The sequence below is a fragment of the Gorilla gorilla genome, chromosome 13 (assembly GCF_029281585.2).
Source record: "Gorilla gorilla gorilla isolate KB3781 chromosome 13, NHGRI_mGorGor1-v2.1_pri, whole genome shotgun sequence".
NCBI classification, from domain to species: domain Eukaryota; kingdom Metazoa; phylum Chordata; class Mammalia; order Primates; family Hominidae; genus Gorilla; species Gorilla gorilla.
The window spans coordinates 115,047,186-115,063,044 of record NC_073237.2 but is presented as its reverse complement, the minus strand read 5'-3'; the positions used below and the strand labels follow the sequence as shown (position 1 = coordinate 115,063,044).

The 15,859-nt window shown below is 39.8% G+C and overlaps 2 long non-coding RNA genes across 5 annotated transcripts in view; one reads left to right on the top strand and one right to left on the bottom strand.

Moving 5' to 3' along the window:
• Nucleotides 1-1,745, top strand: part of LOC109028274 (uncharacterized) — a 44,656-nt gene extending 42,911 nt beyond the window's left edge. For all 3 annotated transcript variants that reach the window (XR_010130137.1, XR_008668257.2, XR_010130136.1), the window contains exon 5: nucleotides 1,512-1,745. This is a non-coding gene — a long non-coding RNA (uncharacterized lncRNA). The remainder of the gene's footprint in view (nucleotides 1-1,511) is intronic.
• A 2,911-nt stretch (nucleotides 1,746-4,656) lies between these two features.
• LOC134756841 (uncharacterized) overlaps nucleotides 4,657-15,859 on the bottom strand; it is a 78,907-nt gene continuing 67,704 nt past the window's right edge. The window contains exon 3 of one of the 2 annotated variants that reach the window (XR_010130139.1): nucleotides 4,657-6,633. This is a non-coding gene — a long non-coding RNA (uncharacterized lncRNA). The remainder of the gene's footprint in view (nucleotides 6,634-15,859) is intronic. The other variant, XR_010130138.1, reaches the window with a different exon arrangement.

Below are 15,859 nucleotides of genomic sequence, written 5' to 3'. Positions count from 1 at the left end.
TAACAGTCCTAAGTTTAAGTGCTGACATCGGCAAATCATAGACATTCCACATCCGTTGTCCAAGAATGGCCTAGCCTGTAAGACTACACTTCTTGATTTGTGGAACAAATATCTATTTTATACCCACTATGTGCCATTGTTATGCTGATGCCAGGAATCCAGGAGAAAACAACATGTGGAGTTTATACCTTAGAACAAGGGTCAGCAATTGATGGCCCATGAATCAAATTCAGTCCACCACCTGTTTTTATAGTTTTCTATAATACAGGCATGTGTTATAAAAAAAAATTCATTCGTTTATTTTCAATGCTGCTTCTGTGGTAAAGGGGTAGAGTGGAGTAATAACAACACACACTGCATGGCCCACAAAGCCTATGATATGTATTATCCAGCCATATCTAGAAAAAGTTGGCTAATCCTCACTCTAGAGGGAAAACAGACAATGAAACAAACATGTACAGATATGAAGAGTATTACGAAGAAGTATAGGGTGCTCTGGAAGTACCTTAGGGTATGGAGATGACATTTAACCAAATCCGACATAACTAACACTTGAGTTACAGGTCATCACACTGGCTTGGTATTCCCTGCTTTCAAGTGTCTCTACCCTCATTCTGTCAGATCCTAGTTTCCTATCATTTAATGGAACCAGACAAACAAATATTCAAACAGAGAGACAGACAAGCATTATCATGACCTCAAGTGCCAGCTCTCCAACATCCTAGCTGTGTGGTGTTAAATAACGACATTAAATGGCTTCTGAGCTTCTTATTTCTAAAATGGTCATAATTTCTATAAGGATTGATTGGAAAACTATACAGCAGTAGCTTGATTGCATCAATGATCCCACTAAAGACATCTTTGTATCCACAGCCCCTGGTGTCTGGACCCACTCTGTAACCTTTTGTTCCCTCTTGTATTAATCAGGGTTCTCTAGAAGGACAGAACTAATAGGATAGATGTATATATAAACGCAAGCTTATTAAGGAGTATTAACTCACACGATCACAGGGTCTCACAATAGGCCATCAGTAAGCTGAGGAGCAAGGAAGCCAGTCCGAGTGCCAAAGCTGAAGCACTTGGAGTCCAATGTTCAAGGGCAGCATGGGAGGATGCATCCAGCAAGGAAGCATCCAGCATGGGAGAAAGATGGAAGCTGGGAGGCTAAGCCAGTCTAATCTCTCCACATTCTTCTGCCTGCTTTTTATTCTGGCTGTGCTGGCAGCTGATTAGATGGTGCCCACCCAGAATGAGGGTGGGTCTGCCTCTCCCAGTCCACTGACTCAAATGTTAATCTCTTTTGGCAACACCCTCACAGACACACCCAGGAACAATACTTTGCATCCTTCAATCCAATGAAGTTGACACTCAGTATTAACCATCACACCTCCCATGCTGACTTCTACCTTGGCCCTTTAACTTTCGTTGGTCAATGGAGACATAGAAAATGTCATACAAGGAGAGACTCCAAAATGTCCTCATGTGTTAATGCTTCCTCTTTTACTTCTCAGCCTTCCCCATGAGAACATGCCTAAGACAGACTGCTGAAGAAGGCGGCAATCAGCGCCTGGAACAGCGCTGAATCAGGCTGAATCAGCCTGGTCATCCCAGTCAAGCCTCCAGACATGTAAGCACCCTCCTCTGATCTGCAGAGCTGCCTGGCCCAAATACTGTTGACCACTCTTGAGTAAGCCCCACTAAGATCAGCTGAGAACAGTAGAACTGACCAGATGACTCTAACCTCATGAATAAATCCAAGTGTTTTTTTATTTGCCTCTGAGGTTTCATGGTTGATGTTTTCATATATATATATATATATTTTTTTTTGCAGCAGTTAACTGAAGCATACAGGAAATGGAATAAACAATGTGCCTAGCATGTACTCAATAAACGGTACCTCCTACCTTCCCAACACTGTCACCTGTATGATATAAATATCAGCAGGTGTCATTTCAGAGTATGCTGTCATTATTACACTGATTGGGGTGATGTTTCACTTCTCCTGGGTTTCCAGGTAACAGCATGCTTGCAAACACACACACACACACAGTTAAATAAACTGTGGGTTTCACCATCTGCATTCTTAAATAAGTACCTGCCTGTTGCATTCTAAGGGGACCAAAGTCCCCTCCAAATCTCAACTTGCTTTCTCTTTAGGGCCCACTATATCTCACACATGCTCCTTTTCCCAGAAGAACTGAGCAAGCTACATCACGTCGGGGTCAGCACAGCCGGGCTTATGAAGTAGGTCTGGAGATGGTTTCCAAAGAGACGTGTTATTAAAGAAACAATGCCTTTGTCTCAGCAGCAGGGCTAAGTGCTGTTTATTTCCAGATGCTTTCCTGGAACACAGGGAAAGGAGTGCAGCTGCACGTCATTCATGGAGTGGCTGAAGCAGGATGGGGACAACACTCAGAGGAAATGACCAGGCTCATTCAGGGGTGGGGACATGATGCAATTTGTTGTCCCTGAAAGAGAAAGACTCAGTTTCCTTCTTCATGGGTCTGCACCTGCTCCAAACTTCAACACTCTTCTTTGTTTGAATGACACCATCCATTTCTCCTTCACCTAATCTTCTAAGCTTTAGCAATTCTTAATTTATCCATATAAATATCTTCTTAATTCTTTTTTCTCACCCCTATATTATTCATTCTGATTAAAATAGTGGCTCTGAATACAGGCTCTGGAGAAAATCTGATTCAGTCAGAATCCATCTCCATTTGTTTTTGGACAAGCCTTCTTCAAAACTTGCTTTTCATTAGTGGAGATGGTGGTGTGAGCCTGTAATCCTAGGTACTTGGGAGGCTGAGGCAGGAGGATCACTTGAGCTCAGGGGTTCAAGTCTGCAGTGAGCCATGACTGAGCAACTGCTCTCCAGCCTGGGTGACAGGACAAGATCCTGTCTCAAAAAATAAAAGAAATAAAAAGGAAAAAATAAACTTGCTTTCCTTATAACGGCAGATGTAAAAAATAGTGCTACATTATAGGTGTGTTTTACAAAATAAATAATTCAGAATTAAATGTTCATCTCAGTATTTGGCAAAGAGCAAGCAGTTAGTAAATATTTGTTCTTAACTATCATCACCATCATTTTATTATTATTGTTATTATTATTCTGGCTGAATCCTGGTGTTTGTTGGACTAAACATCTCACAGGTCTTCCGTTTGTCTATCTGAGTCCACCGTCCCTGTACTCACTATATAAGTCACCTTTCTGGCTTTCCAACTAGCCTCACCAGTTTCTCTGTCTTGCTCCTAATCTTTCTTCACTGGCCCATCATCTTTTTCTAGGATAACTTCTACTCTTTGTAACATCATGTGTTAGTTTCCTAGAGCTTCCACAACAAAGTGCCACAAACCTAGTGACTTAAACAACAGACGTTTATTTTTTACACAGTTCTGGAGGCTGTAAGTTTGAAATTAAGGTAGTGACAGGGCCATGGACCCTCTGAAACTTTTAGGGAAATACTTCCTTGCCCCTTCCTACCTCCCGGGAGTTTGCCAGCAGTAGTCGGCAATGGTTGGCTTGTAGATGCGTCATTCCGGTCTTACCATCTCAGGGAATTCTCCTTATATGTCTCTGTCTTCACAGGGCCATCTTCTTATAAGAACACCAGGTGTGTTGAATTAGAGGCCCACTCTCCCCCAGTATGATCTCATCTTCACTAATCACATCTGCAATAGTCCTATTTCCAAATAAGGTCTCATTTTGAGGTACTGGTAGTTTGGACTTCTAGATGTATTTAGGCAGGAAGGGGACAATCTAAAACATGGCTCTTCAGAACCCACCTCGGTTTACCTCTCAGGCCCTGTCCCTCGCCACTCCCTCCACACTCTTCTCTCTGGCTATAAGAGTATTTTTAGTGAGTTGATGACACCATGCCCTCTCTGTTTCCTCAGAGCCTTTTCGTAGGCTGTGTACTGTGGCTATCACATAGCCAATGCCCTCCCTTGGTTGATTTTCCACCTAAGGTTTACTTGTTCTTAAAATCTCAACTTGGTCATACCATGTATTATAAGAAGCCTGAACTAAACCCTCTGGGTAGTGTTAGGTATCCTTCTGTCATTCCTCTATGGCTTTTGAGGGGTTACTGCCTCATGGCACTTATTACGTGGCTTTCTAACACTTAATTACTTTTCTGTCTCACCAACCAGGCTGGCTATGTCTGCCTTTTGTATGGCTAGCTCCTAATGCATTGTCTCTTACATAGTAGATTTCCAATTATTGTTAAATGAATGAATAGCCATCCATTATGATGACTATTAACTTAAAACATTAAATAACAAATGTTGGTGAGGATGTGGAGAAATTATAACCCTTGTTACAATCTCACATTGCTGGTGAGATCGCAAAATGGTGCAGCCACTGTGGAAAACAGTGTGGTGTTTCCTCAAAAAAATAATAAAGGTAGAATTACCACTTGAATTACCATGAAAGAAGTAATTTTACTTGTGAGTATATACCCAAAAACATTGCAGGCAGGCACCTGAAACAAATATTTCTACACTTATGCTCATAGCAGCATCATTTACAACAGTCAAAAGATGAAAGCAAACCAGTGTCCATAGATGGATGAAGATGAATGAATAAACAAAATATGATATATACATACAAGGGAATATTATTCATTCTTTTTTTTTTTGGGGGGGGAGAGATGGAGTTTATTGATTGTCCAACCTGTTTTTTTTTTTTTTATTATACTTTAAGTTTTAGGGTACATGTGCACATTGTGCAGGATAGTTACATATGTATACATGTGCCATGCTGGTGCGCTGCACCCACTAACTCGTCATCTAGCATTAGGTATATCTCCCAATGCTATCCCTCCCCCCTCCCCCCACCCCACAACAGTCCCCAGAGTGTGATATTCCCCTTCCTGTGTCCTTAAAAAGGAAAGAAATTCTGACACATGCTACATCATGATGAACCTTGAAAATGTTATGCTAAGTGAAATAATCCAGGCACAAAGGGGCGAATACTGTCTGTTTGCATTTGAATGTAGTACTTAGAATAGTCAAATTCACAAAGACAGAAAGTAGAATAGGGGTTCGTAGGGGTGGAGGAAATGGGAGGTTATTGTTTAATGGGTATAGAGTGTCAGTTTGGGAAAATTAAAAAAATTCTAGAGATAAACGGTGGTATGTTTGCACAATGACAAAAATATATTATACTTAATGCCACTGGCCTATAAATTTAAAATGGTTACAATGGTAAGTTTTATGTTATATATATTATCACAATAAAAAATAAAAGCTACCCCAAGCACCTCCCCCAGAAAATAAGTGAATGAGTCCTATCTATGTAACCTGAAATGTCTGAATCAATCATTTTTGAATAATTAACTGAAACTTAATGCATCTATATGCTGGTCACTGTCCTCAGCACTATGCAAATATTAATTCATTTAATCTTCATAACACCTTATGCTGTAGCTAATATTATCATGCCAATTTTATAGATGGATATACTGAAACATAGAGGCAAAGCAATTTTCTTAAAGCTAACAGTTCGTATGAGGCAGAACGGGGTTAGAACAGAGGCAGTCTGGCTCTCCAGTCTGGACTGTTAACTCTCATAGCTCAGATCATGTTAACCACTGCCACATTCACCATATTTAGGGATCCAGGTTATGGGCACAGCAATGTTCATACTACTTAGTTTTCCATGAGGGCACTTAAATCAGCCCCATACAGGCTTTGTTTCTATGATATTCTTCCATGTTCCTTACTCCAGGAAAAAGACCTCCCACCTATATTTTTAACATTTTCTGAAGTTTCTTGCCTAAGTGATGTTCTCCACATTATTTTTCCTGATTATCTATTTCTATGTAAAAGCTATCCTGTAACTTTTAGTACTGCAAAACCGCCAACTGGCTTTTCTCACAATTTTGTGTGTCAGAAATTTTGAAGGGCTTGGTTAGGCAGCTTTTCCCTGATGCATGTGATACCCACTGGGGACAGCTTAGGGTGGAGGATGCACTTCCAAGATGAGGGCTTCTTCTTCTTCTTCTTCTTTTTTTTTTTTTTTACTATCATTTTCTTTATTTTTTGAGATGGTGTCTCACTCTGTCGCCCAGGCTGGAGTGCAACTCCGCTCACTGCAAGCTTCTCCTCCCGGGTTCACACCATTCTCCTGCCTCAGCCTCCCAACTAGCTGGGACTACAGGTGCCAGCCACCATGCCCAGCTAATTTTTTTGTATTTTTTTGGTAGAGATGGGGTTTCACTGTGTTAGCCGGGATGGTCTTGATCTCCTGACTTCGTGATCTGCCCGCCTTGGCCTCCCAAAGTGCTGGGATTACAGGCATGAGCCACCGTGCCCGTCCGAGGGCTTTTGAACTCATAGGTTGGCACCTCAGTGCTTCTTGTCCTCCCCTCCCCTTCCCTGCCCTCCCCTCCCCTTCCTTTCTCTCCTGTTCCCTCTGCTTTTAACCTTTTTCTCCTCTTGTTCTTCTTCCTCCTCCTCATCCTTCGTCTCCCTCTCTCTCTTTCTCTCCCTTCATATGACTTCTTACTGTTCTAGTATACGGTGACTTCACTTGCTTGGGCTTCTTAACAGCGTGGTGGGTGGTCTCAGGGCAGTGGCATTTTTTACATGGTGACTGGATTCCAAGACAGGGATAGCAGAAGTTGCCTAAAGAGTTAAAAGATTTGTTTAGAACTGGCACAACATCATTTCCAACATATTCTATTAGTCAAAACAATCACAAGACCAACCCATATTCAAGGGGTTCGAGAGAGAGGCTCCACCTTTTGATGGAGTAATGGCAGTTTCCATTGCAGAAGAGTGTGTGGAATGAGAGGTGCCACTGTGGCCACCTTTGTACAATATTTCACTATCTGTAGTTACACTGTATCTTTGTCTCTATCTCTATATTTATATCTATATCTAGTTGGAATCAGATACAAAACTTGATAGCTAGATAGAGTAATATAGATATAGGTAGCTGTATCCATCTATAGGTGAGTTTGTATGTGTATTTATTAGATAATACTTCATCCCAGTCAGTTGTATATGTAGCAGAATCCCAATTTTAATTAAAGATAAAGATAGTATGCATTGACTCAACATCCAAAGTGAAGAAGAGGCAGGGAGAGATCTTGCTCGTTTTAATCATAACTGAGTCCAGGCAATCAGAAGCCTTGGAACACTGTCTTTTCTTACCTAAGTTTCTTTTTTACCTACATTTACTTGTGTATGTTGGCTTCAGAATTTCTCTAGAACTGGGAAGAAACATAAAACAATTATAAATACATAGCAGAAGCCTGAAGAGAGATACCAGAGATGAAGATGAATGTCCAAGGATCATCTACATAGAGACAGACCATTTTTTGCAGATGTGAAATGAATGAGGTCTTTAAAAAAGATAACAGCCCAAGTAAGGAGAAAAGACATTTAGATCACAGGGAAGTCTTGATTTTCAGGATGAAAACTTTTATCTTATAATGTATGTGTGAGTGTGTATGCGCGTCTGTCTGGCCAGGGAAAGATTTAATAGACCCTTGACTAGAGTAAGTTACTAGTAGGAACTGGTAGTAAACACACTCTCTGCCTCACCTATTTTAAACTGAAGTTGTAACCTTAAGAAAGAAATGAGATAACACATTGCTTATTGGGAAAAGACTGCAGTTGGACTTAGCAGACATGTTTCTGGTTCTCCATTTTCAGCTGATGGAAATGGGTACCTGAGGCAAGTTTTCTAAGTCTTTGGAGGTTGTTTCTTAAAGTTATAAGATGGGAAACCTGGGTTATATGAGTATTGGAGGCTCTTCTAATTCTAAAAGATTGTGACTCTATAAAAATGCTTTTGCGAAGTATATAAAATTACACAAAATAGGATTTTATGACTTTTAAAGGTTGATTTATTCACAGTGCCTGTCTACATTGATCAATTTGCCCATATAAATGTCAACCATTTCATTTTATTTGCACTGATGGACCTAACCAAGGTTATCAGTACATTCTGACCATATCCACAAGGCCACAGCCAAATGGAAATTCCTGTTAAACATCATCAAAGGGGGGACTACAGATAAGCTTTTCTTCATGCAGCTGCTGTGGTTGTGGCAAGCTTTTGGTAAGTGAAAGTTTTATAAATTTAGTTACTTCTTAATTACACTAGAAAAACTGTTATTTAAAAAAACTCCATGGTGACTCACATATATATGTGTTTCTATATATACATATACACATACATATGTAAATACACACACACACACATACATAAAGTGCCTTTGTAATATGAATCCTAATGGCTTAATTAATGTTTTGCAAATTATAATTTGGGTATCTACAGTGTTCTTAATACTCAGTCTACCCATATTGCATAGTCAAATACTTCTATGATATTTCCTCTATAGAACGAATTGATATGCAGGCTGATATTTTCCAAACAGATCAGCCAGACATATTTTTCAAGTGGAATTTTATCTCAGCTGTCCAAGTCAATGTTTCCACTGCTCAAATTCATCAGATAATTGCCACCATATCAGTTTGACTTTGACAGCCAGTCCATTTTCTACTGCTTTTCACTGCTTCTTTCTAGTCAGTCATGTTGTCAGTTTCTGCCTGACTCGCTTATTCTTCAATAATTTCTTTTCTTTTAGCTAAATGTATGTGTGCATGTTTTGTTGACTGTAAATAAATTCATTCTTGCTACAAAAAAATTTAAACAGCACCACCATTTATAACATAAGATATAAATGATTTCACTCTCTCACACTTCAAGCCTCTAAGATGACCACTGTTCATAGTTTGGCATATATTTCTTTCAAATTTTCAAATTTTAGTTTAAAATTTGATAAATTATATTCCTCTGTTAAGAAAGCACATATAGAACCACATTCCACATTATTTTCTGAATTTGTGTCATAGCCTATAGAATTATTTTCAAATCATTTATGAAATTGACACCTTGATTTTAGATATATTAGCTGCTTTTATTTTTTATTTCAATATTGTATTGAACCTATTCACCCCATCTACTAATTGTTTACTTAATGTAAATTCTTAAAATTAAAATTCTTCAGTCATGTGGACATTTTTTTTTTAGGAAATTATAGTCAGAACAAAAGTGCATAAGGATGTTTGTTTAACCATATCCTTGCTAAAACTAGACTTATGAATCTTTTGAAATATGTTTTTCTTTCTTTCCTTCTTTAATTAGTATTGGTAGGCATCTTTTCATATTTTTCTGGTTATTTATAGTTTACTCTTGATAACTATGTAATGCCTTTAGGTTTTCTTATTCTGATGCATTTTAACTTTCAACGTAAAGTTTTTCTAAACAATTTAAAAGTGTTGAGGTTAAGTCTTTTGAACAGACCTCATAATGAAAAAAAAATTCATGCCCAGTGTTAAGTTTTACTCACTTATCCAAACTTACTCCCTGCTTTTCCTCACTATTCCAGCTTGAACATTCCTTCCCATCTTTCTCACACACTGTGCTCATCATAACTATTTGATAATTACTTATTTATCCTTCAAAAGCTCATCTGCCCCATAAAGCTTTTCTGTCTCCAGTTCAAGCTCTTCTCCCATCAGTGCCTCTCATAGCTGACACCTTTAGAATCCAATTTTGTGACACCTTGCATTTCCTTCTCTTGTTGCCTTCAAAAGCAAATAATTCCTTCTGGTCCAGAATAAAATTTAGTTCATTTGAATATTATTTCAAATCATACAATGGATTTAGAAAATCTCAACGAATCAATAAGTATTGGTAGAATGGTTTATCCATTTCTAATATTTTGCCTTTACCATAAGCCCTCAAATGCTAACTCTTCTTGTCACTCCAGTTTTGAGCTATTGTGCTAGCTAGTAGATACTAGCATGCTTCTATCTCGTTCCCTTTCATCTGCTAATGGATTGCATACTCTCAGCTCCTGAGAGTGAATACATAACATGGGTCTATGCAAAACAAATAAACAAATGCATAAATGAAGAATGAATGAATAATCTATTTTCCTGACCACCATAATTATTTTGGAAATAGATACATGAATCAAGCCTTATCATGCTTCCCTGGGACTTTTCTGCCTGGAAATACTGCTCCTTTCCTTGGAAGTCATGGTAATACAAAAATGTCAACAGTGCTGGCAGTAGCATTCTTCAGAACACTATGAATGGAACCCATTTAAAGATATAGAAGAGCCAATATATAGACAGAGAAAGAACAGGTGTGAGGAGGAGTCTAATGGACAAATCATTTGAGCTCTGAATCAGGGCATGCCTGCTCTGTGTATTTCTTCTGTATCTCCCATATATGAGAATCTCAAGAACTGCCTTTAATATCTTTGGGTTCCTCTACATATTATGGAACTATTCCTAATAAAAACTATTAGTCCCTTATACTTCCCTGCCAATCTGGAATGTTCCCTTTGGATTTTCCTTCTTAATTTACCAATTTCTGAATCCTAGATTAAGATTCTTACCCCTAGTATAATACCTTCCTTAAGCCTGCCACTAAATGCTTGTCTAAATGCTTGGGGGATTTCCTGTGAAATATTTTTCATTTGACTGAAGGAGTGGTTGGAATAGAAGAGAAAGAAAAGTTTGCGGTGGTAAGAGAAGGTCTTATTGAAAAGTAACAGTTGCCTCCCTCTCCCTCTCCCTCTCCCTCTCCACGGTCTCCCTCTCCCTCTCTCTCCACGGTCTCCCTCTGATGCCGAGCCGAGGCTGGACTGTACTGCCGCCATCTCGGCTCACTGCAACCTGCCTGCCTGATTCTCCTGCCTCAGCCTGCCAAGTGCCTGGGATTGCAGGCGTGCGCCGCCACGCCTGACTGGTTTTTGTATTTTTTGGTGGAGAAGGGGTTTCGCCGTGTTGGCCGGGCTGGTCTCCAGCTCCTGACCGCGAGTGATCTGCCCGCCTCGGCCTCCCGAGGTGCTGGGATTGCAGACGGAGTCTCGCTCACTCACTGCTCAATGTAGCCCAGGCTGGAGTGCAGTGGCGTGATCTCAGCTGGCTACAACCTCCACCTCCCAGCCGCCTGCCTTGGCCTCCCAAAGTGCCGAGATTGCAGCCTCTGCCCGGCCGCCACCCCGTCTGGGAACTGAGGAGCGTCTCTGCCTGGCCGCCCATCATCTGGGATGTGAGGAGCCCCTCTGCCCGGCCGCCCAGTCTGAGATGTGAAGAGTGCCTCTGCCCGGCCGCGACCCCGTCTGGGAACTGAGGAGCGTCTCTGCCTGGCCGCCCATCATCTGGGATGTGAGGAGCCCCTCTGCCCGGCCGCCCAGTCTGGGAAGTGACGAGCGCCTCTGCCCGGCCGCCCATCGTCTGAGATGTGGGGAGCGCCTCTGCCCGGCCGTGACCTCGTCTGGGAACTGAGGAGTGTCTCTGCCCAACCGCCACCCCGTCTGGGAGGTGAGGAGCATCTCTGCCCGGCAGCCACCCCATCCAGGAGGTGGGGAGGCAGCCCCCACCCCGCCAGCTGCCCCGCGCGGGAGGGAGGTGCAGGGCGCCTCTGCCCGGCTGCCCTGTCTGGGAAGTGAGGAGCCCCTCTGCCCAGCCGCCACCCCGTCTGGGAGGTGTGCCCAACAGCTCATTGAGAACGGGCCATGATGACGATGGCGGTTTTGTCGAATAGAAAGGGGGGAAATGTGGGGAAAAGAAAGAGAAATCAGATTGTTGCGGTGTCTGTGTAGAAAGAAGTAGACATAGGAGACTCCATTTTGTTCTGTACTAAGAAAAATTCTTCTGCCTTGGGATGCTGTTAATCTATAACCTTACCCCCAACCCCGTGCTCTCTGAAACATGTGCTGTGTCAACTCAGGGTTAAATGGATTAAGGGCGGTGCAAGATGTGCTTTGTTAAACAGATGCTTGAAGGCAGCATGCTGGTTAAGAGTCATCACCACTCCCTAATCTCAAGTACCCAGGGACACAAACACTGGGGAAGGCCGCAGGGTCCTCTGCCTAGGAAAACCAGAGACCTTTGTTCACATGTTTATCTGCTGACCTTCTCTCCACTATTGTCCTATGACCCTGCCAAATCCCCCCTCTCCCAGAAACACCCAAGAATGATCAATAAATACTAAAAAAAAAAAAAAGAAAAGTAACAGCTAAGAAAAAAAAAAAAAGTTTGCAGAATGTGCAAAGAAAAAAAGAAAAGGAAGGGTCACAAAATTGTAGCACATTTGTTCTTGGATAATTATGTGCACATTTCATAGTGATAAACAGTATATCATGACAAAAATAAATGCATATAAAACATTTTAACAAAAAGGGACACAGTGTTGCATACATACTGTAATTACAATATAAAATAATAGGTATTAAGAGTAACAAAGAAGAAAAAAATAACTTTTTGCTTTTAGTGTGGTAAAATTATAGGTGAGATTTTTTCCCTGCAAGTATTTACATTAATTTTACAGTTTAAATAAATTTTTTTTCCTCTATTTTCCCAATTTTCTACAATGTGTTCATGGTGTGTGTGGTGGGGGCTGAGAAGTGTGGGATGAGAGAAAAACATGTGGACCCAATAATCTCAGCTCCATTACTTCTGTATGGGATCTTATCAAGATGCTAACATCTTTAGTCTTAATCTCACCTTCCGTAAAACGATGAAAAAACTGACATGAGGTTCCAATGCAAAAGCCTACTTTTTAAAATGTAAATTACGTACCTTAAGTGTTGGCTTATTAAATTTCTAAGGCTATTCTTTACTTCCCCAAAGAATGTATCTGCTTCCATTTTCTTGATGCACATAAAACACTCATTCTACCACCACCAAGATTTTAATAGAGCCACATTTTTTTTTTCTGCTTCAAAAATGTCAGCAGGACAAATATATTGAATTCTGATTCCTTAAATTGGTCTCCTGTATTGAGGAGACAATATAGAATAGTTGAGATATGGTGAACTGAAGCATGTATATTTGGCTAAAGAATAAAGCATCTATTTATCTCCAGAAAAAAATGTATCTAGTCCCATTACAATAAAGAAACAAACTGTATACGTCTTAGAAATATACATTTTTAAAAATAAATCCACTTCTTGAGCCATGAATATGCAATCTCTGAGCTACATGAGATGTAATGGATCTTTCAGTTCTGTGGTTGATTAGAATTTAATTAGTTATTATGTCTTTGAGGTCTAATAGAAGGACATGTTCATTGAATACAGTTTGTTTATGTTACCCAGCATTCATTTACTCTTCTTTTGCAAAAATCTCAGATTTTATTTGAAGAGTGGCATCCTTCCTCCATTCTCAATCTATATATTCTGTTGGAGTTGAGTCCATCTGTAGCTCTAAGGGAAGCTTAAGGAAATAAAATGCTGCATACTGCTAATAAGATTGTTTCAGGGATAGATATGTTGCTACGTCAAGCTAATCAGAGACAAAGGACTAAATTCTGGGATATATTTTAAGCTATCAGAAAAGCAGACTCACTCTTTTTTTTTTTTTTTATGTTAGATAGGATTTAAAAAAGAGGTAACCCCCGAAGATATTGGAAGCAATATTAGAACCATGGGAAAACAAAATTCTAAGAAAATAGAGGCAAAATGGAGGAAAATACATGATTGGGAAGGAAATGATGAATTCTCATCATATCATTTGTGCCCCTATATCCAGCATTGTCAGAAACTAGTAACCTTGATTTTTCAAACATGGGATCCATTAAACATTTTTAACCTATGTTAAGCTAATTTGCATCTGGGTTTCTGTTAATGGAAACCAAAACACCAAGCTGTTACACAGAGGGAATGATTGGGGTGGAATGAGAAACATCTTTAGTCCTGAATATCGTTATTTTAAGAAGGAAGAAAGGAAAAGAAAAGAAAAAAGAAAAGAGGAAGGAAGGAAGGAAAGAAAGAAGGAAGGAAGGAAGGGAAAGAAAGAAGAGAGAAAGAGAGAGAGAAAGAAAGAAAGAGAGAGAGAAAGAAAGAGAGGAAGAGAGAGAGGAAGAGAGAAAGAGGAGAGAAAGAGAGGGAAGGAAGGAAGGAAGGAAGGAAAAAGAAAGAAAGCAACCCCGTGATAGCATGCGTCCGCACCCTCTAAGATGTTGAACGTTTCACTGAAGCATGGCTGGGCATAATGTCACCATGTCCCAGCACCATTTCTAGATGTTGCTCTTTTGAATAAACATCATCAGCACCTTCTCTTTTTACAGTGGAAAAAGAAATATTATTTTTCTTTCATCCCTGTTGCCATATTCCCCTGTGGAACTATTTCAATTTAGTAGAGTAGAGAGGGACCCAGCGGTTTGCGTCTAGTGTTATGAATGTGGTACTTGAAATGCCAGAGTCAATGACATGAGACGCAGGGCTTCATTACTTCTCAGCTCACCCAGACTCAGGCTTCCCAGGACCCAGAGATAGTTTGCTGCCAGAAAGATACATTTGAATTTCAATGTGTCAAGTCTCTCTTCCTGTACTTTCTATGTTGCAAGCTGCAAATGGCTTTTAAAATCTTGAACATTGCAGTGACTCAGCTCTCTGCCTTTTACCTCTGCCTAGTACTAAGTTGGATATATTTATTTCCAAGTTGTTATAATAAATAAAGAAATACATAGTCTAGGGAAGAGCATGAGTCTACAATCACAAAACATCCAATACATAAGAACATTTCATCAAGACAGTTCACACTTTAGAGGAGGAAACATGGAGAAGGTGAGGCACAGAGCACTTGGACTGTGAAGGCCAGTTCCGAGGCTCAGTTCTATCTTTTCCTAAATGAGTACATTTGATGAAATGGCTGAACCTTTCTCCAGCCTCAGTGTCATCATAAAATAGGAATGATAATAATGCCTCTTTCACAAAATTGTGATAATATTTCATTATCGAGAGCTATTATGAATCATAACCAGTTTGCAGTGAAGAATTAGGACTAAGAAAGGGAAAATTTACCCATTCATTCAAGAAATATTAAAGGTGTGCCATAACAAAGGAAGGAAGGAAGGAAGGAAGGAAAGAAATAAAAAAAGGAGGGAGGGAGGGAGGGAGAAAGGGAGGAGGAGGAGGGAAAAAAGAAAGAAAAGAGAATAAAGAAAAGAAAAGAAAGAAAAGTAAACATATAGCATCTAGAGTCAACCCAGTCATACCAGAATACAAGTTTCTGCCCTAGCCTTTAATAACTTTATGACCTAGGGCTTTATTTGTTCTGCCTCCCATTCCTTGCCTATAAGAGGACTTACCTCATTGGGTTATGGGGAAGACTTTATGAGATTAAAAGCAGTAAGTTGTCAGGGCGATAGCAGTCATGTAGTAAATACCTAAACAAGTGTTAGCTTTTTTTATGCTTACTGATACTGTTGCTGTTTAGTAGCTGCTGCACTCTGCAATTATCTGAGGGCGTGTTGCTAAACAACAGACATTAGAATGTGGCTGCTTTGAGTTGAGGTTTTGAATTTGTTTTGGACAACATGAATTTTCTACCCTAGCTCCAGGTCTCTGTGCAGATTACATCACCTCACTATGTCTTGGTTTTCTCATGTCTAAAATTGGAATATTAACAGCACAAAATTTATAGGGCAGATAGGAAGACTATAAAAATGTTATTTCATGTAATGCACTTAAGATAACTGATATATAATAAATAATACTCTATTATTCAGTCTATTATTAATAAGAATGGCTTTTTTTCAAGGTCATATGGGAAATCAAAGGCATAAATGGGGAGTTTGCTCATATCATTATATGAAAAACTGTTGACCAGCAAGCCTTCAAATGCTTTCTGACTCCAAAATCCACATTCTTGCCATTACACCATATTATCTCTCTTTTTAAGTTGAGGAACATCAGAGCAAAGCCAAGGGCAATATTAGATTTATTTTACTATCATTTCAAACATAATCATTGTGGGGTGCCATATCACTTTTGAAATGTATATGTTTTTAAAAAGAAACAAAAATAGCTATGAT